This window comes from Carcharhinus amblyrhynchos, chromosome 13, assembly GCF_965287045.1.
Source record: "Carcharhinus amblyrhynchos chromosome 13, sCarAmb.v2.hapA, whole genome shotgun sequence".
Taxonomy (NCBI): Eukaryota; Metazoa; Chordata; class Chondrichthyes; order Carcharhiniformes; family Carcharhinidae; genus Carcharhinus; species Carcharhinus amblyrhynchos.
Genome location: NC_137336.1, coordinates 22,310,063 through 22,332,802, shown reverse-complemented (window position 1 = coordinate 22,332,802; position 22,740 = coordinate 22,310,063).

The following is a 22,740-nucleotide window of genomic DNA, read 5'->3' as shown; positions in this document are numbered from 1 at the left end:
AATGCTGCTTTTGACTGCATTAGAGTGCTTATGTTGGAGTTTGTTGAGTGAGGGAGTAAGGTGAAAAGGGGAAGGATGTGATCCTTTCATCTTCTACCTTCTCTCAGCTTCCAGTAGCTGGCTTTTACTTTGCTAATGAGAAGTCCATAAAGCAGTGGGTGTCTGGAAAGAGAAAGAGCCCAAAAAGCAATGCTTGGAGAGAGAGAGAGAGAGAGAAAGGTGGTGAAGAGGTGGGGGGGAGGTAGACACAGCCAGGAGTGTACAGGTACAATCTAAACGTAATGCCACAGGTGTCCCATAAGTTGATTGCTTGATAAGTATAGAAACATAGAAACTAGAAGCAGGAGCGGGCCATTCGGCCGTTCAAGCCTGCTCCGCCATTCATTTTTATCATGACTGATCATCGAAATCAATATCCTGATTCCCCTTCTTCCCAAAGTATAGGGCTTTCCAGACTTGGCACAGAGGAGAGAAATAATAGGTGAATGACAGGTGGGTTATTATACCATTCTGTACTAAACACTTTTTCTAAAGTTTGTTATGTCAGTGCAAGAGAAATGTGCCTCCTGCGGGATGTGGGAAGTCGTGCGGGCACGAAGTTTCCTCACTGACAACATTGGCAGGATGTGTCACCTGCAGCAGAAATCTGAGTTTTGGGTTGCAGAATATGCCCTGTAAGACAAAAGCAAAGAGAAAAGGATTTGGGGGGCCTCCTTTCAGCCTCACTAGAAAAGGCAAACCAACCACGCCAACTAACCGCCTCCACCCAACCCATTCCCCCAGACTCCCTACATTTCTCCACCTGAAAATCCTCCTGAAACTTCCTCATACGGTTTACTTGTTTGTCAGTGTAGCTTCCCTAGTTGTTGGCTGGTAACTTGAATTGGCAACTTGTTGGCCACTTGAATTTCCCGCCCTGCCTGCCAACCAGTTGTTTCTTTCCCTCCCATTTTGGCAAGTAGTTACCTGGCAACATGCAGACAAGGCCTGTGTTTTGAAACATCACAAACCTCAAAGAGAAGCCAGTAAATGGTGCTTCACCCACCTGAACCCACTAATCTATGTCAAATTGCATCTCTAAAGAGCTGGAAACAGTATAGGGTTCAAGAAAGTAAAAATAGAATACTCCTATAACAATTTTTCTAAGAATTGATACATTTAATAACTTCCTTCCGTGAACAGTAACTGAATGCTTTAAAGTTCCAATTAAACTTGCATATGATTATTGACGCTGGCTTATAAAGTCACTTCAACATTCATAGGTCTTTGATCTTTTGTTCATCCCATTTCTCTGCAACAGCCTTGCTAGATCAAACATTCTGGAGAAATTTAAAGGAAAAATCATTCTCTCAAGTTTATGGGACATTCAGAGGTCTCAAACCTGCATGTTGATTATTGTTATACTTCAGTCTGTAATCAGTAAGGAGTAGATCAACTGCAAAATTTAGCCTTGAATTTACACCTGAAGCATAAGAAAAAAGCATCTTCAAAACAAACGTATCCAAAAGTCAAGTGAGTTTGATTGTACATCACAATTTGAAGAGTTCTTTTCATATATAAGTGTTCTGAAGAAGAGCCATATTGGACTTGAAATGGTAACTATTTCTGTCTACGCAGACAGCTAGCAGGGTTGCTGAGTTTTTCCAAAACTTTCCATTTCTATTTCAGATCTCCAGAAACAACAGTACTTTGCTTTTATCTCATATAGAAGCATAGGATCAACTCATTTAAATAACCTCTGATCTTTGCAGCCTTTCTGGAAGCTTTAAAATTATCAGCTACCACCACTCTCCACCTCCACCCCTGCAGCCAGCCACCATCCTCCCACCCCTTCCTGCCTGCCACCACCTCACCCCTTTCCCACCAGCTGCAGCCCTCCCCCACCAACTGCACCACACACACACACACACACACACTCACTCACGCACACACACACACTTTAACTGACGCTCCTTTAACTTCTCTCAGCAGTTCTCCCTGGAGCATAGAAGAATGAGGGGAGATTTGATAGAGGTGTATGAGATTTTGTTGGGTATAGATAGAGTGAATGCAAGCAGGCTTTTTCCACTGAGGCTAGGGGAGGGCATGGGTTAAGGGTGAAAGGAGAAAAGTTTAAAGGGAATATTAGGGGGGGCTTCTTCACGCAGAGAGTGGTGGGAGTGTGGAATGAGCTGCCAGATAAAGTGGTAAATGCGGGGTCACTTTTCACATTTAAGAAAATCTTGAACGGGTTCATGGATGAGAGGGGTGTGGAGGGATATGGTTCACATGCAGGTCAGTGGGACTAGGCAAAAAATGATTCGGCACAGACAAGAAGGGCCAAAAGGCCTGTTTCTGAGCTGTAATTTTCTATAGTTCTATGGTCCTTTAACAGATTGTCAGATACCCAACCCATAGAGTGCACTCTCTGAGCCTGGTGCAACATCCATAGGAAATGTATTCAACCTATTTAAATTACATGATATTATATCCATTCTTCAGCAGTCGATATATTCTAGGTGCATAGTTACATTGTAAAGAATTGGCACGCCGGCACTTTCCAACATTCTAACATGTACTGCACCTTCATGCATTGTCAACTGAAAACTTTAAGGCAGATCTGTAGCATTTTGTAAGTTCAGAATAACAAAGGAAATGGAGAAAAGTATGCAGTATAGAGGTGCAGGTCAGTCATTATCTAATAGAATGGCAATTTGGCTTAAAGCAACTAACTTCTGTTCCTCATTGACATGCTGATTTTGGAGGTTAGCTGGATGGTAATGATCACTGCCAATCCATAGCCTATGGAGATAGTTGTCTTCTGTCATTAGTAATTAGGTGAGCAGATATAGTTAATTGCATAATCTTACATGCAATCAAAGTCATCTCTTTGATGCCTCCTTCCATCTTATTCTACTTTTATAGTCAAATACTAGATGGGGGATTAATGTCTTGGCAGGAAGACTGGCTAAGGCTACCGGGGGGACTTTAAACTAGAAAGGTTGGGGGGAGGGAACTGTGATGGGGAGACTGGGACGGAGGAGGTTCGCTCCCAGGTAGGGGAGGACCGCAGGCAGTATGGGAGGGAGGTTAGACAGGCGGTGGAGATGGGAAATGCCCAGACTGAGGGGCTGAAGTGTATATATTTTAATGCAAGGAGTGTAGTGAATAAGGTAGATGAGCTTAGGGCGTGGATTGCTGTTTGGGATTGTGATGTAGTGGCCATTACGGAGACTTGGATGTCTCGGGGACAGGACTGGGTACTTCAGGTGCCAGGCTTCAGGTGCTTCAGGAAGGACAGGGAGGGTGGCAGAAGGGGTGGTGGAGTGGCACTGTTGATCAGGGACAGTGTCATGGCTGCAGAGAAAGAGGATGTTGTGGAGGGACTGTCTACAGAATCTCTGTGGGTGGAAGTTACAAACAGCAAAGGGTCGAAAACTTTGCTGGGTGTATTCTATAGGCCGCCCAATAGTGACAGGGAAGTTGAAGTGCAAATAGGGAAACAGATTCTGGAGAGATGTTTTAATAACAGAGTTGTCGTGATGGGAGACTTCAATTTCCCAAACATCGACTGGAATATCCCTAGGGTAAGGGGTTTGGATCGGGAGGAGTTTGTTAGGTGTGTTCAGGAAGGTTTCCTGACACAGTATGTGGATAAGCCTACGAGGGGAGAGGCTGTACTTGACCTGGTACTGGCGAATGAACCAGGGCAGGTGATGGATCTTTCGGTAGGAGAGCATCTTGGAAATGGTGACCATAATTCTATCTCCTTCACAATTGCATTGGAACGAGATAGGATCAGGCAGGCTAGGAAGGTGTTTGTCTGGGGTAAGGGGAGATACGAAGAAGTCAGGAAGATACTTGGACAAATAAACTGGAAGGAGGCGTTCTTAGGGAAAAGTACCGAAGGAAGGTGGCAGATATTCAAGGAATGTGTGTCTGGAGCTCTGAATGACAACGTTCCGATGAGACAAGGGGGTTTTGGTAGGTCGCGGGAACCGTGGTGCACAAAGGCTGTGTTGAACCTAGTCAGGAGGAAAGGGAAGGTGTATAAGAGGTTCAGGGAATTAGGAGAGGTTAAAGATCTTGAGGAGTATAAGGACTGTAGGAAGGAACTTAAAAGGGAAATTAGGAGAGCCAGAAGGGGTCATGAGAAGACCTTGGCGGGTAAGATTAAGGAGAATCCCAAGGCCTTCTATAAATATGTGAAAGGTAAAAGGATGAGAAGAGAAGGGATAGGACCTATAAAAGGTGAGGGGGGAAAGGTTTGTGTGGAACCAGAAGAAATGGCAGAGGTGCTTAACGAGTACTTCGCCTCAGTATTCACAGTGGAAGCTGATCTGGGAGATTTTGTTATGGATTTGCAGCAGATGGAAAAGATTGAGTACGTGAATATTAAGGAGGAGGATGTGTTGGAACTTTTGAATTCTATCAAGGTAGATAAGTCGCCTGGACCAGATGGGATGTACCCCAGGATACTGTGGGAGGCGAGGGAAGAGATTGCAGAGCCCCTGGCGATGATCTTTGCGTCGTCAATGGAGACGGGAGAGGTTCCGGAGGATTGGAGGATTGCGGATGTAGTTCCTATTTTCAAGAAAGGGAACAGAGATAGCCCGGGAAATTACCGACCGGTGAGTCTGACCTCAGTAGTTGGTAAGCTGATGGAGAGGCTTCTGAGGGACAAGATTTACGAACATTTGGAGAGGTTTGACATGATCAGGAATAGTCAGCATGGATTTGTCAAGGGCAGGTCGTGCCTTACAAGCCTAGTTGAGTTCTTCGATAATGTGACTGAACACATTGACGAAGGAAGTGCCGTGGACGTAGTGTACATGGACTTCAGCAAGGCGTTTGATAAGGTCCCCCATGCAAGACTTCTTGAGAAGGTGAGAGGGCATGGGATCCAAGGGCCTTTGGCCTTGTGGATCCAGAATTGGCTTGCCTGCAGAAGGCAGAGAGTGGTTGTGGATGGGGCTTTTTCTGAATGGAGGTCAGTCACCAGCGGTGTGCCTCAAGGATCTGTTCTGGGACCCTTGTTGTTTGTCATTTTCATAAATGACCTGGATGAGGAAGTGGAGGGATGGGTAAGTAAGTTCGCTGATGACACTAAGGTCGGTGGTGTTGTGGATGGTCTGGAAGGATGGCAAAAGTTGCAGCAGGACATAGATAGGATGCAGGACTGGGCGGAGAAGTGGCAGATGGACTTCAATGCAGATAAATGTGTAGTCGTCCATTTTGGCAGAACCAACGGGATGAACGAGTACACTATCAAGGGCAGAAGTCTGGGTAGTGTTGAAGAGCAGAAGGATCTAGGGGTCCGGGTCCACAGGACTCTTAAATCGGCCTCGCAGGTGGAGGAGGTGGTCAAGAAGGCGTATGGTGTACTGGCCTTCATTAATCGAGGGATTGAGTTTAGGAGTCGGGAGGTAATGCTGCAACTTTATAAGACCCTTGTCAGGCCTCATTTAGAGTATTGTGCGCAGTTCTGGTCGCCTCACTATAGGAAAGATGTAGAAGCTATTGAGAGGGTGCAGAGGAGATTTACAAGGATGTTGCCTGGACTGGGAGGCATGCCTTATGAAGTTAGGTTGAGGGAGCTGGGACTCTTTTCCCTGGAGAGACGAAGGTTGAGAGGCGACCTGATAGAAGTTTACAAAATGTTGAGAGGAATAGATAGGGTGGACTCTCAGAGGCTATTTCCCCGGGTTGAAATGGTTGCTACGAGAGGACACAGATTTAAGGTGCAAGGAGGGAAGTTCAGAAGTGATGTTGGGGTAAGTTTTTCACTCAGAGGGTGGTGAGTGAATGGAATCGGCTGCCGTCAGTGGTGGTGGAGGCGAACTCGCTGGGGTCTTTTAAAAGGCTTCTGGATGAGTATATGGGGTTTAATGAGATTGAGGGTTATAGATAGGTCTGTAGGTTGGTAGGTGTTGATGTGATCGGCGCAACTCGTGGGCCGAAGGGCCTGTTTGTGCTGTAGTGTTCTATGTTCTATGTTCTATCTGGGGGATCATCCAAACCAGTCCCCAACTTTCTCCTTATGTTGGCTTGCTGTCTGTGCTTTATATGCTCTGTCTGAGGCCAGAACTCTCCATTCACCTGACGAAGGGGGTAACCCCGAAAGCTAGTGAGTATATTATCAAATAAATAGGTTGGACTAAAACCTGGTGTTGTCAGACTTTTTACTGGGCTTGCTGTCAGACAGAGGACGTTACACCGTATACCTGTCCTGCATGTTATGTTTTTAGCCCCCTGAACATCAAAAATGTTGCTCTTAGAAGTGGTATCTTTTGTACTTCTCTTTCCCACCTCTTTCTGTCTTGCTGAAGTCCCGTAAGTGTTTCAGTAATCTTCCATTTTTCATGGCTTATTGCACAATCATACTCTTCTTGAAACAGTGCAAAACAAACTTAAATAAGAATTATTCGCTCAAAATCAAGTCCAAAGTATTGGTTAAACAAAATTCACAAGTATTAGAAAGAAACACAAAACTGAAAGGTAATGAAAAATATATTTAAGTCACGATTCTCTTCTAGATTTCTATCTCTCATGTATCATTTCTTGCATACACTTAGGTGGGGCTTTGAACAGGAATGCGTAAGCCTATGGAAAAAATGTAACAGCTTGGTTTATCAAGATTTGCTTTGGAGGCTATTCTTTTAAATCCAGCCATAATACATCAAACACATATGTCAGCATTGTTTTCAATGGTTTAACTGATCTGTAATTGATTATATTGGTCTGCTCACTGATCCATATTCACTGTACTTGATTGCTTACACAAGCAATTATCGGGAATTTGCTCATCCCGATTGAATCTCCCACAATGCCAGGAGTATTTCATTCCAGCAGGATTTAGAGTAGTTTCCTACTTTCGGGGAACTAGCAGGAGACCCCGCCAGAATGGAGGGGGGCAATCGGGGCTCCCCAGAGGTTGAATATTGGAGGGGGGTTACTCCCTGGGCATGTACACCCTGGCAATGCCAACCTGTGCCCCCTGGCACTACCCAAGGGACAAAGTGCAGCACCTTGGCACTGCCCACCAGGCATCAGGCAGTGCCAAGGGAGTGGGACCTATTGTGGGTGGAGCCTAGGAGAGATTGGTGAGGCTGGGGGGAGTGCTGCTGCAACTCTGCATGGCAGTCAGTTTAGGATGGAGGAAGGGCAGCGATTGGGGCAGGCTGGAGGGGTGGTCTGCCAGGAGGGGTTCCCTTCCGGGGGGTGTCAGTGAGGAGGGGGGAGATTGTCACTGCTGTGGAGGTAGGCTGGACATCGGGGCGCTCTATGATTGGGGGGCTCAGGGCTGGCCTGGGAATTGTTGTGGAGGCCAGAATTGGGCCGTGGGGGGGCTGGAGGGGCATCACTGCGGGGATCACAGGCTGGCCAGCAATCGAGCTGGCCAGCGAATGGGGCAACTGATAGATCAGGACCACTGCGCATGTGCAGAGTTCCAGAACTGTCAGACTCTGGCGCGAATAGGTCCCACCCTCCCTGGGTTTTTAATGAGATTCATGATTGTGAAATTTGCAGTGCACAGAGTGGAGACATTCGAGTGAGAAGTTGAACTGAGAAAACAGTTCTTCTAGAACAGTTTTCCCTTCAATTCAGCACTTTTGGAAGAATGCCACCCCCCCATTGTGTGTAGAAATCCTATGATTACTGAGTTATTTTAAAGTACTGTAAATAAACCTGTTGAACCTGTGTCATCTCTGCACTGCTCTGTGATAATTCAAATATATAAGATGTGCAGAACACCAGTAAGTATATAACGGGAAGGCGCAGTGAAAAAAAAATCCAGATTCTGAGCCAAATTTGATATCTATGTTGCAAGGTAAACTGTTGGCTGAAGGGAAGGAATAAGCACACAAGTAGTGTGATTGATTCAATTAGGTTTATGGCCACCAATTCCTTTTGACGACAAGTGCAGTTAACTTGAGTGAGACTATTTTGACCCTATGGCCACTGTTTTTCTACTGAAGTTATAGCAAGCAAGTAGGAGAACAAATTCATTGCCTTGTAAAGTTATCTGGAAAAGAATAACTTACTGTTAGACTGCGACTTTCTTATTTTTTTCAGAAGGGTTTACTTAATAGAGTTCAAGAGCAAATATATAAATCCCTACCATTTCAGAAAACTGGAGCAAGCGACCTCATGGAGGCAAAAGATATATTAGTTAAAAATAATTAACAGAGTTTTCTGCTCTCTCATTTCAAAGATGTTGCTGAAAGTTTACCTATATTACAAGATTAGAATATGTATTCTCAAGTTGAGCCTCATTCATCAATAATGATCAAAGATATAAAGCAAAACAGTTTAGTTTATTTATTAATGTCACAAGTAGACTTACATTAACACTGCAATGAAGTTACTGCGAAAATCCCCTAGTCGCCACAACCCGGCGCCTGTTCAGGTACACTGAGGGAGAATTTGGCATGGCCAATGCACCTAACCAACACGACTTCCAGACTGTGAGAAGGAACTGGAGGACACCCACGCAGACATGGGGCGAACGTACAGACTCTGCACAGAATGTAGCCAAGCCAGGAATCGAACCTGGGTCCCTGGCATTGTGAGGCAGTAGTGCTAACCACCGTGCCACCGTGCTGCCCAAAATAGTTTAGAGTAAGAAATTTTTTTAAAATATCCTGAATATGCAATACCTGACACACAAGTAGAAAACTGCAGTGGTGCACTTGCACAACCAGTGTACTGACCAAGTTCTTAACTGTTAGCTTTACAATAGGTACTGCTGGTCCTCACTTCCTAGCTGAATCAAAATTCATCTTATCATGCCAATACTTAAGGATTAAAGTATAAAGCAAATCAGTTATTAGCAGTAGGCATATTAAGCCAACAAGCTAGTTTCCACATTTTCTGTGTGCAAAATAAGACAGATTTGAAGTAAGCTTTAATGTATTCTACCTCGTTCAACTAATGCTAGTTATAAATCTGTCCTACATTTGCTGCCAAATTAGAGGCTGCTTTGATTTATGCAACTGCAGGGATTCAATGCAACTCACTACGATGAAGATTACAGCATCATAATGATTGGCACTGGAAACAATCTACTTAGCTGACTCAGCCCATGCCAGATTGCTTACTCTGAGGCCCGATTTTGCTTTCCAGGATAAGGTAAAGCAAGGTCTTAGTTTCCAAATGGTTTCCTGCAGCCCTTTGGCCTTGGGATGCTGTAAGGATGCAGTCGCAATCGAATTTGGCTGGCCAAGGCTTCCGGGTGTTACATAACCAATCAAGACTGGGCATGATTTGACCAAAAAGACGGAGATCAGAAGCCAAGACATTCTGTGGAGACAATATGTCGATCAACCTTGAGATCAGCACAGTGTGTTTGCCCTCAGGATAAAACTGCTAAAAAGAAAAGTTGTTTGTAAATCGTGGTTGGGGTTTATGGGCATCGATTTCGATAAGAAGATCCACAAAAGCTCTGAAGACTGTAGAGAGTGGAAATCACAACGAACATCATCAGAGGAGGAAGTGGGAGTTGTTTCAATATAAATAGACACATATGTTTGACTAACTTGCATCAATCTTGCTCAAAAGGAATATTCTAGCAGAGCCAATTGAAGAGACTAAACTGGAGCACATGAGAATATTGATTTAACAAGTGATCATAAGCAGTGGAGAGTAAGGGCTAGTCCATACCATGCTTCTGTTCAGTTGTTTACGATGGTCTAGTGGTAGAGATTCTGTATCTAAGTCTATAAATGCAGGGATTGAAGCTGGTTCTAGACAGCCCCAGCCAGTAGAATTTGAAGTCTCCAGCTCTGAAATCTGACCTGACATCATAGAAACGTGCAGCATTGGCAGAGGCCATTCAGCCCTCATGTCTGTGCTGTGTTTAGTCCTCTCATCCCACTTTTTGTTCATAAGCCTGTAACTTCGTCACCCTCCAGCATTTGCCCAATTCCCTAATTGTTTATGGAATCCTCCTTCCATCGCATTTTTCAGAAGTATGTTCAAAGGTCATCTCTCCATGAGTGAAAAAGTTCTTCACATCTTTTGTTTTTGAATCTACAACCATTATTATTGACCTATCGAACAGAAGGAAAATTACTTCCCATACTTACCTGATCAAAAACGTTACTAGATGACCTCCTAAATTTCTCTATTCTAAAGAAAAGCATCATAACCTTTCCCTCATGTGCCCATCTGTTTTTGTTTTCATTAATTAAATCATTAATTGCTTCTATTTCCACTACCTTCGTAGGCTGTGGGTTCCAGCTTAACATTCTGTCCCAAGGCCTTTCCTCTGCCCCTAACATTTCTTGTCCAAAACCTTAAACCAACATCCCCCAATCTTTGCACTATCAACTAATGGGAACGCCTTCTCTTTGTCTAAACCTATAAAAACTTTGTCAAATCCTCCCTCAATCTCCTTTGCTCCAAGGAAAACAATCCCAGCTTCTTTTACCTAGTCTGGAATGCTTCATCCCTGGAACCATTCTGGTTAATCTCCTCCGCACCCTCTCAAGGTCCTCACATTCCTTCTAAAATATGGTGAGCAGACTGGATGCACTACTCTTGCCTAACCAAAGCTTTAGAAAGAGTCAGCATAACAACCCTGCTTTTCTACTCAATATTTCTATTTATGAAGCCCCAAATCTCACGGAGGAAGTTCTCCCATCCCACCTGCCCAGGAAATCATAGTGGGCGGTGGGGGTGGGGTGGACCACACAAAGGTCCATCGACCTCGAGAGGGATTCTCCAGTTTCCGGTCAAGCGTGGGCGGAGAATCCCACCCACATGTTTTACTAATTACTCTGTTATAATGCCCTGCCATCTTCTGGCAGGGTGGTTAGCATTGCTGTCTCACAGTGCCAGGGATCTGAGTTCAATTCCCGGCTTGGGTCACTGTCTGTGTGGACTCCGCACATTCTCCCTGTGGCTGCGTCAGTTTCCTCCGGGTGCCCCGGTTTCCTCCCACAACCTGAAAGACGCACTGGTTAGGTGGATGGACCTGAATAGGCGCTGAAGTGTGGCAACTAGGGGATTTTCACAGTAATTTAATTGCAGTGTTAATATAAGCCTTACTTGCCACTAATAAATAAACTTAAACACTTCAAGTTCTATGCACAAATTTTATTAACAAAGCTAAAATGTAAATTTAATACAGTATTTTATAGTTTTGAGTGATAGTTTAAACCACTGTCCTAAAACAAAGTCCTGAAAAACCCACCAATCGATCACCACCCTGCTATCCTCAGATGTCATTTCTCCCTTTGTTGGAAAATTTCATGGAATTGGAATTTGGAAGGAATGCGCCCCCTCTCCCCCCCGACCCCCCACCCACTATTTTGACTGACTAGCTGCCATTGCTGCTATTGCTTCCAGGACTCACTGTCTCCTGCTCTCTCTGTCAGACCCTTCCTTGTTTTATAGAAAACCAGGACAGAACATCATCCCTCGCTGCACCAAATTCCCTCACTCATTAAATTCTCCATGTTTTGTACTCTGCCATCGAGCTAGACTTCATAGTACTTATTTACTAGAATTTTATTCTGTTCTTCTACTTATAAACCCAATAAGCCAAAAGCTCTTTTAACCACCTTATCAATTTGTTCTGCTACCTTTATTAATTTGATTATATGGACACCAAGGTCTCTCTGTTGAACTATAACTTAAAAATGCTTTCATTGTCTCCCCATGTTATTCCTTCCAAAGTGCATCAATCCACATTTTTCACATTAAAATCCATCTCTTATGCTTCTGTCCATTTCTGCATCTTCTGTATATCATTCCGAAGTCTATAGCTTTCCTCCTGATGATTTACTACTTTGACACAAGCTGCATAATTTTACAAAGATCTTGTAGGGACACATGTGGCAGGTAAGTGTAAGTGAGCCGCTTTTCAGTATGTGGACTGCAGCTGTCCATTAAACCTTCCCACTGTATTGGATGAACCATTCCATTGATTGGTTTGTTACCACCATAGAAAGTGTTAACATCACAGCCTGTAAGATTATGCATCAGCCTGCAAATTCTTGCACAAATTCACATCATTCAGTAAGGGAAGAATGTAGAGAGACAAAACAACAACAACATTTACTTAAATAAAACCTGTGCTTGAATGTTGGGCTGAATGGCCTCCTTCTGCGCTGTAAGGTTCTATGATTCGAGAAAACATGCTCCCAGGAGAGGGTCTTGATTAGTTGGAATAAACATTCCAGCACAAACTCCTCCTCGTATTTAGCTCAAATGGCTGGACAATCACCTTCATTCACAATTTGTGCTCCTGCCAGTTTTTCTCCGTGCTGTGAACACTATCTTGTCAGTTTACTTGTGACATCTTCTGAGGATCTTTCTTGCCATTATTTATATAAAAGACAGAATAAAACAAAATTCAGCACCCAAAAGTTGCTTTTTATTTGGTGCAAATGCATTTTATTTTCTATTGTCTCTGTCTCAATGCTAAACTTTGAATTTCTAGGGATTTTTCTTGTTCTTTTTCCGGTTGCAGTAACTTTTCTAGCTATTTTGCCTTTCTCTTTTGATCTTCCCTGAGCTTAGGCAGCATTTCTTGCTCTTTGGTGCAGTAATTGACAGCCAGCAGAGAAGAATAACGGGAGCTGACCCTCAGCAGGCGACAGTGGGTAAAGCAGGAAATAACTAAATATTTGACACAGAACAAGTAAGAATATGGTCAATTAAAATAATAGCAGAAAGCATGAAAGGGAGAGTAACAGTAAAAAAAAAGAGAAAATGCTGGAAAACCTCAGCAGATCTGGCAGCATCTGTAAGGAGAAAAAAGAGCTGACGTTTCGAGTCTAGATGATCTTTTGTCAAAGCTAAGTTAATTAGTAATAGCAAAGACCAAAGACTGAAAAAATGTGACTGCCGAAAGGATAGGATTTTATCAAACTGTGCAGGGAGACTGCAGCTTCATTTTTAAATTGTCTTTTGTTGAACCTGAGATATAAAAGGCAACCATGTGTTTTGGGGCAAGTTTTCAGCCATTCAAGATTTCCTTTGTTTATATGCTTACAATGCAAGATTTTAGATATTCAGAATAGATGTTGTAATTTAGTATTTTTTAAATTTGTATTTAAGATTTGGACATTGCTGACAATGATGTGGAGATGCCAGCATTGGACTGGGGTGGCCACAGTAAGAAATCTCACAACACCAGGTTAAAGTCCAACAGGTTTAGTTGGCAGCTCTAGCTTTCAAAGTCTCAAGCTCAGGCGAGTGAGGACTTGTGCTCACAACCAGGGCATATAAAGACACAAACTCAATTTACAAGACAATGGTTGGAATGTGAGTCTTTACAGGTAATCAAGTCTTAAAGATACAAACAATGTGAGTGGAGAGAGAGCTAAGCACAGGTTAAAGAGGTGTATATTGTCTCCAGCTAGGACAGTTAGTGAGATTTTGCAAGCCCAGGCATTATTCCCAGGTTCAATGGGCCAAAAGGCATCTTCTGCACTGTAAGGATCTATGATCTTACTTCATAAAGTAACCTTCTGACACTCATTGACCGTTCCGAGGCACCTGATCTTCTGCTTCCCACTTCTTGGTAGATAATGCTGGTCCGACTTCTCCCAGAATGTACCAATGAAGTCCCTCAGCCGCCTTTAGCAGCCACGTGGCTGTCTTTCACCTGAGCCAGCGCCCGAGGGGCATGGCTGTAGCAGCTGAATGCCCGGCAAAGGCCGAGGGAGCAGCCAAAAGATTGGCTGCCACTGGACCAGAGACCGTGTGTTGTGGGCAGCCCCTGCTGGCAGCAAAAGCCTACTGCAGCTGGTAGTCTCAGGCAGAATCCCATCCAAGTACTAACCAGGCCTGAGTCTGCTTAGATCAGACATTTTCAAACTAGTATGGCCATAGGCATTGACTGGCCTGCTTGCTGGCCAATTCAAGTCTGATAGCTCAGCTGCTTCTTCTTTGCCGCACTTTTGAATTCTTTTAAACATAAGAATATTTCCCTCTCTCCTCCTTCTCCTTTGTGCAATCTTTCCCTCTTACCACTTTTCACATGCTTGCGACACGCATTATTGCCTGGGCTTGCAAAATCTCACTAACTGTCCTGGCTGGAGACAATACATACCCCTATAACCTGTACTTGTCTCTCTCTCTCTCCATTCACATTGTCCATATCTTTAAGACTTGATTACCTGTAAAAACTCGTGTTCCAACCATTATCTTGTAAATTGAGTTTGTGTCTTTTTATGTCCTGTTTGTGAACACAAGTCCTCACTCACCTGATGAATGAGCGAGACTCCGAAAGCTAGTGCTGCCAAATAAACCTTTCGGACTTTAACCTGGTGTTGTGAGACTTCTTACATTGCTGACAATGCGAGCATTTATTGCCCAATGCTAAATTCTCTTGAAAGATGGTGATGAGCTGCCTTCTTGAACCACTATTGTCCAAGTGGTGTAGAGTACATCAATATTGCTCTCAACGTGGCAAAATAAGGCAGCCATCCATATCTTAATGCAGCTTGCATTTTATATGGCACCAGGGTGGTACGGTGGCACTGTGGTTAGCATTGCCCCCTCACAACTCCAGGGACCTGGGTTCAATTCCAGCCTTGGGTGACTGTGTGGAGTTTGCACATTCTCCCCATGTCTTCATCAGTTTTCTCCCACAGTCCAAAGATCATAGAATCCCTACAGTGCAGAAGAAGGCCATTTGGCCCATCCAGTCTGCACTGATCACAATCACACCCAGGTCCTATTTCTGTAACTTTGCATATCTACTCTACTAATCCTCTGATTAGCATGGCCAATCAACCTAACCCGCATATCTTTGGATAGTAGATGGAAATCAGAGCACCCAGCGAAACCCACACTGACATGGCGAATTTGCAAATTCCACACAGACAGTGACCCAGGGCCAGGAATTGAACCCAGTCCCTGGCACTGCTGCCTCACCTATATAAGGCAGCAGTGCAAACTATTGTGTAGGTCAGATGGATAGGCCATGCTGAATTGTCACTTAGAACCCCAAGGTGTGTAGGTTAGATGGATTGGCCATGGGAAATGTGTGAGTTTGCAAGGCTAGGGCAGAGGGGAGAGGTCCTGGTTAAAATACTCCGTCAGAGAGTCAGAGCAGGTTCGATGGGCCAAAAGGCCTCTTCTATGATCTTGCTCAATAAAGTAACCTTCTGACACTCATTGTCTTGGATTTTCATCCATTAGACAGGTAGGGGAGTAAGGGAAATTTCCAGCTGATCCCACCTGCCTCTGGAGAAAATGGTCACTGAGGTGGGATTCACATTGCTGGGGTGGGGGAAGGCAGGTACAAGGCAGAGTCATGCCAGCCAATCCAGGAAAAGTGCAGATGAAGCCACAGGGGCTGCAGCCTGCCAAGGCGCATTGTTAAAAAAAATGCCCTGAATAGGCATCTCCCTAAATAAGCACTGAAAAGCCTCCCAAAATTTAATTCAAGAAAAAAATCCTCACGGGCCCAAGGACCTGGGGTCAATTCCAGCTTTGGATGGTGGTCTATGTGGAGTTTTCACATGCGCCCTGCGTCTGCGTGCACTTTCTCCGGATGCTCCCGTTTCCTCCCACAGTCCAAAGATATGCAGGTTAGGTGGATTGTCCATGCTAAATTTTCCCTTAGTATCAGGCAGATTAGCGAGGTAAATACATGGTAAGTACAGGGGTAGGGCCTGGGTGGGATTGTTGTTGGTGTAGGTTCAATGGGCCAAATGGCCTCCTTCTGCACTGTAGGGATTCAATGATTCTGTCGAATCTCTATTATAAGGACATGAGAGGTTACAGAAGAAGAAAACATCATTCGGTCCTTTGACAGAAAATTATTCTCTGATCTCGCAGGTAATTGAGAAAAATTCCAAAATATCTATTCATCCATTCCCATTATGTAAATTTCCATTGCATAACCCTGATCAGTTGCCCTCCACAGTTGGCAAGCACAACTGCTGTAGCAGGAGCGCCATCAGCCACGATGGAGTAATTCATCTCAGCTATCACAAAACCCTTCAATCCTATTTCCAAAGTGATTCTTCCACTTGGCCTGCTGTAAGGTTTAGCTCACAGCATCAGGAAAGCGCTCAATACAATGCCAGTGTGACATTTTCATTTCCCACACCATCCTTATGGCATGTCTGAGTTAGATTGCCAATTTAAGGTAATTAGTGTTGAATTATGAGTAGTTAGCGCTGTGAACAAGAACACGAAACATGCTTCTATCTAATCAGCACAGACTTATTGAGCACGCTACTCATTACACTACGTCCTCAATCATCCCATTCCTGCACCAATTACCTAACTTGCTGCATCTGCCACAGAACAGGGAGACTCACTCAAAGAGGTCATCGTAGGTCGGACTGTGAAATCAGAATTACATACTGCTATTGTGGAGCAGGGTTAAGGTCCACTGTTGGGGCAATGCAGAAGCCTTACTCTTTGTTTACACCTCGATCAGAGTGCTTGATTTAATGCTGAGTCCAGGAAATGCAAAAGCGATATACTCCCTAAAACTATCATCCCTTATTTTGATTGGCGCCAGGAGAAAATCACAAACATTTTTGAAATAAAATGAAAAATCAGGCTCTTGTCATTAGTAAATCAAGATATTGCCTGTGGTGGGCTGAAATTAAATCGTTAATCTTCACTAAATATCTACACCAGAGGTGGGATTATTCTGAAAGGAGGCGACAAAGGGGGAATAATCAATAATCTCGAATTACCAAACTCAGATCAAGCATCTGATCAAGCTGGCCGATCTGAGTCAACAGACTACAGTGTGGATAAAAAGCTGAATTAATTAACTGGAGAAAAGCTAATCGGCAAATTAGATATCACTGAAACCTTCATGTAATCAGGGCCATTGACACAATTTACTTCGGAGGCAATGTCAGTACTGCAGATATACAAAGTGGATGCGCAGCAGGTACGTTACAATCACCAAGCATGGTGACTGGGTTATGTTTGTTCGACTAGGTTGGACAATCATGCTGCAATACTGCCATCTATAGGCAAGCAGATATATCCATTCATGATGTGGAGATGCCAGCGTTGGATTGGGGTGGGGTACAGTAAGAAATCTGATAACACCAGGTCAAAGTCCAATGGGTTTATTTGGAATCACAAACTTTCGGAGAACTACTTCTTCCTCACCTGAGCAAAGAGCAGCGCTCCGAAACCTCATGATTCCAAATAAACCTATTGGACTTTAACCTGGTATTGTGCCATTTTAAGTCACAGGTAGGGCTGGATTTGATGTAGTGCATCGCCACAGGAAACATGGTGGCTGATCCCACTTACTCACAGGAGAGACACACTGTCACTCTAGCAAGACTTTCCCCCAATTAATCCACAGGATGTCAAGTAGGCTCAATTTAGTGGTGGCTCAAGGATTAAGTGACAGCCACACAGCTCCCCCATGCCTTTGGAAAGCTGTCCAGCAAACCCTGTCAGATTTGCCTGCAGCCTCCCAACTCATTGTTGATCCTACCACCTTTGTATCCTAGTTTGTAGCCGCTGTAAAGTTCAATTCTGTCAAGGAACTTTCATAAATAACAGGCATAAAGCCTTCTTCCAATGTCCAGCACTTTATGGAAATCTATGTGTTTATAAAGTCAGGCCAAGGGGGTCTTTATGGAGCATGTCCATTATCTGCTAATCAGTTGCACCGTGTAACTACTAAGTAGCTGAGGTCTCTAGTTGCAAATTTTTTAACCTTTGGCCTTTTCCTCTCAGTTTTCAATCCTTCCTCCCCCTTAGGGAAACCGCTCTGTTCACTGTTTCAAAAAGGCACTGACTTCTGTGTTACAGTGCTGCTATGTAATATTACACAGCAAATCATCATAGCGTGTGTCTGGTTTCTAATTTTATTAGCTATAATATTCTTGTCGCAATTTTCAAATATTTCCATGTATACTCTTGTGATTCCAGTATCAGCGGTCACTTTTCAGTACGCACCTTATACTTTCAGCAGTGCTGACACTGTTGGAGTTTCTCTCCAAAGCCTTGGGCTTGTAATTTACACTGATATTATAGTGCAGTACTGAGGGAGCACTGGGCTTGTGAAAGGCAACATCCTTCAGATGGGATGTTAAAACACGGCTTGTCAGTCCTCTCAGGTGAGATGTAACAGATCCCGTCACATTATTTCAAAGATGTGCCAGGGAGGACAGCAGGGTGGCACAGTGGTTAGCACTGCTGCCTCAGCGCCAGGGACCTGGGTTCAATTCCAGCCTTAGATGACTGTGTGTGGAGTTTGCACATTCTCCCTGTGTCTGCGTGGGTTTTCTCTAGATGCTCCGGTTTCCTCTCAAAGTCCAAAGATGTGCCGGTTAGGTGGATTGTCCATGCTAAATTGCCCTAAGTGTCCAAAGATGTGTATTTTAGGGGAATTAGTGGGGTACATGGAGTTATGGGCTTAGGGCAGTGAGTGCGCCTGGGTAGGATGTTCTATGGGATGGTCAATGCAGGCTCAATGGGTCAAATGGCCTCCTTCTGTGCTGTAGAAATTCTATGATTCTATGATATCCTGGTGTGCTAACCAATGCTCCCTCAACCAACATTCATAAAATGGATTACATGGCCATTGTTGTGTTACAGTTTGAGAAAGCTTGCTGCAGATAGGCTGTCCGCAACACTGCCTGTATTACCATAGTGACTGCACTTCCAATGTATCCCATTTGCTGTAAAGAGCGTTGGGTCATCCTGAGTCATGAAAGTCACTATTGGTGAAATCTTGTTGCCATTCAGGCCAGTGGGATCTTCCTGCCAATGGCGTACCCTCACTGCAGGTTTCTCCATGACAAGGGGTGCGTTCAATGGGAAACCCCATTGATAACAGCAGGACCATGAGATCTCACCGCCAGGGAGCAGCGTTCCACCTCCCGCCGCAGCCAAACACACCGCAGAGAGGGAGAAACATGCCGCCCTATGTGGCACAGTGATTAGCACTACCGCCTCACAATGCCAGGGACCTGGGATCGATTCCCGGTTTGGGTCATGGTCTGTGTGGAGTTTGCACGTTCTCCCCATGTCAGTGTGGGTTTCCTTTGGGTGCTCCAGTTTCTTCCCATAATCCAAAGATTCATGAGTTAGGTAGATTGGCCAAGCTAAATTATCCCTTCGTGTCAGGGGATTAGTAGGGTTAATCTATAGGGTGGCAAGGCCTGGCTGGGATCATTATCAGTGCAGGTTGATGGACTGACTGGCCTCCTTCTGCACTGTAAGGATTTTATGGATTCTAAGATTGTTTTCTTGAGGGTATCATGTTTGCATTATCTATTTGTGGAATGTGACTGAAACGTATCATCTGGAGGTGAGGCACAACTCCAAATAAACTGGCTCATTTTTCATAAAATATACAAACGAATAGTACAGAGATTTCACAGTAGGAATAGTCAATACCTAACAATCTTATGGAATATTAATAAAATCACAAATTACTGATTTAATTAATGCAGGGTCACTTCCTTAGCTAAACTATTCAAAGTTAACTGGTACAGACTAGACAAAAATGTAGTTGCTGTCTGTTAGGACACAGTTCACTTATTGATTTTACGAGAGAGCCTTCCTCCATAATTCTTTGAGATGAGGGATTCAGTCCGCCAAACCATCATTTAAAACCAAAGTAGAAAAGTGTTGGGAAACTTCAGCAGGTCTGACAGCATCTGTGGAGAGAAAATAGAGTCAACATTTCGAGTCTAGATGATGCTTCATCAGAGCCTAAAGACAAAGGCCAGAATGTTATGGCCACTCACAGCAGTGGGATTTTATACACCAGATTATCTGACCTCGCTGCAGCAAGCGCATGGCATGAACAGCCAGTAAGATTGCGCCCAAAGACTCTGACGAAGGGTCATCCAGGCTCGAAACGTTGGCTCTATTCCCTCTCCATCAGACCTGCTAGGATTTTCCAGCATTTTCTGTTTTTGCTTCAGATCTCAGCATCCACAGTATTTTGCTTTTATGCCATTTAAAGCCACCATGGTTTACTTTTCTTAACCACATCTAATTCTGAGAGTGGAACGGAATGACACCTGGCCTCTCAGATCTTCCGAGGAGCCTTCTTCCATGGAATGTTTGTAATTGTACATAAAGATCTGACACTTATTTAGTAAATCATACTCGAAATCACTATGGCAACCAGTGTAGTTTTAGACTTCTGGCTATTATCTATCAAGGTTTAGGCATTTATAGTGTGTTCAGAAGCAGAGCATTTGTCCAACTGTGCCTGTCCAACACTTTCGTTTGAACAATCCAAAATGGATCAAGCCATCCCACTCTTTTGCCATATCTTTCATCTCCCTTTTATTTTCCACAGCTTCAAATATGTATTGGAGTTTCTCATAAAAGACAAATTCCCTGTTGAGAAAAATATTTAGTTTGATGTTGCTGAAAAGAGACTTTTTTTGTTGAAGATTTTCATCTTACAGTCATCAAGGAAATACCAATGTCAGGGGAAACAAATACATTTATACTGCGTGAGAAGAGAGTGCTGCTTGGTTGGTACATGGACTCTGCCATGGAGAATGCACCAGTTGATGGAGGCTGATAGCTAACTGCCAAATGTCATTTGAACGTTGCCCTGGGGAATGAACCAGTGAATGGCTGTCATCTACTTGGTTCAGCTGAAACATGTGCAATGTGCGTACATGTTCTTTATGTCTGCATAAAGACAGGATGCTTTGTAATAGGCGAGTTTCATCGAATTGAATAACTGAACAGAAGACTTCAGAGTCAAGACTGAATGATGATGACCATTTGGGCTTCAGTAGAAAGTAAGAAAGAACCTGAAGCTGCATTCAAGCTGGTGAACTCTAAATAGAGTGGAGAAGTTATTAAAAAAGCAGAAGTAGTGAAGGGAAATATCCCTTGGGTAAGATGGACTAATGAAACCTGGTGACATTTTTTTAAATACAATGCATATGCTTTCTGCTTCTATTCAGTTTCCACCATGTTCTAACTATGGTCATGGGCTTTTCTACATCAGCCTGTTAAAAAAAAACTACATTTGTCACATTGAATTATTACGTCTATGGAAAAGACTGGACTGATACAGTTAATAAAAACAGTCCATTTCTATCAGAGGTTATAATTGACTCAATCCCATATGCCAGTCAAAACATAAATTTCCAGCAAGAAACACAAACCATGCTGCAAAGAGTTTTAAATGATGAGATTAAAACACAATGATCCTCAAAATCTGCTAGAGTACCTTTCACAACAGCCAATATGATCCAATACTTTGCTGTTACAGGAGAGAGATAGATCCTAAATAAATACAAAAAACACACCTCAGAACAGGCTTGTCCAGCCTTTTCGCATGGGGGTGGTGGGGGGTGGGGAGGGGGGGGGAGGTGGATATTTTAATTCTTTTCACTCAAGGAGCCAAATTTCAGAAAGGTTTAGCGTAACATCAAACAAGAATTTCAGAATAAAAATTAAGGTCTGAAAATAACAACGTACTAATAAATACTGATGAATATTAGAGTGTAACAGAGTGAGGCAGTGTGTTTCTGGCTTGCTCCAGCACCCAGATGCTCACGCATTCATCCTCACCCACTGTGTGAGTGGGTGAGAGTGCATGTTAGTGTGTGTGGATGAGGATGCATGTTAGTGTGTGTGGATGAGGATGCATGTTAGTGTGAGTGGGTGAGGATGCATGTTAGTGTGAGTGGGTGAGGATGCATGTTAGTGTGTGTGGGTGAGGATGCATGTTAGTGTGTGTGGGTGAGGATGCATGTTAGTGTGTGTGGGTGACGATGCATGTTAGTGTGAGTGGATGAGAGTGCATGTTAGTGTGTGTGGATGAGAGTGCATGTTAGTGTGAGTGGATGAGAGTGCATGTTAGTGTGAGTGGATGAGAGTGCATGTTAGTGTGAGTGGATGAGAGTGCATGTTAGTGTGTGTGGGTGAGGATGCATGTTAGAGTGAGTGGATGAGGATGCATGTTAGTGTGTGTGGGTGAGGATGCATGTTAGTGTGTGTGGGTGAGGATGCATGTTAGTGTGTGTGGGTGAGAGTGCATGTTAGTGTGTGTGGGTGAGGATGCATGTTAGTGTGTGTGGGTGAGGATGCATGTTAGTGTGTGTGGGTGACGATGCATGTTAGTGTGAGTGGATGAGAGTGCATGTTAGTGTGTGTGGATGAGAGTGCATGTTAGTGTGAGTGGATGAGAGTGCATGTTAGTGTGAGTGGATGAGAGTGCATGTTAGTGTGAGTGGATGAGAGTGCATGTTAGTGTGTGTGGGTGAGGATGCATGTTAGTGTGAGTGGATGAGGATGCATGTTAGTGTGTGTGGGTGAGGATGCATGTTAGTGTGTGTGGGTGAGGATGCATGTTAATGTGTGTGGGTGAGAGTGCATGTTAGTGTGTGTGGGTGAGGATGCATGTTAGTGTGTGTGGGTGAGGATGCATGTTAGTGTGTGTGGGTGAGGATGCATGTTAGTGTGTGTGGGTGAGGATGCATGTTAGTGTGTGTGGATGAGGATGCATGTTAGTGTGTGTGGGTGAGGATGCATGTTAGTGTGTGTGGGTGAGGATGCATGTTAGTGTGTGTGGGTGAGGATGCATGTTAGTGTGAGTGGGTGAGGATGCATGTTAGTGTGTGTGGGTGACGATGCATGTTAGTGTGTGTGGGTGAGGATGCATGTTAGTGTGTGTGGGTGAGGATGCATGTTAGTGTGTGTGGGTGAGGATGCATGTTAGTGTGTGTGGGTGAGGATGCATGTTAGTATGTGTGGGTGAGGATGCATGTTAGTGTGTGTGGGTGAGGATGCATGTTAGTATGTGTGGGTGAGGATGCATGT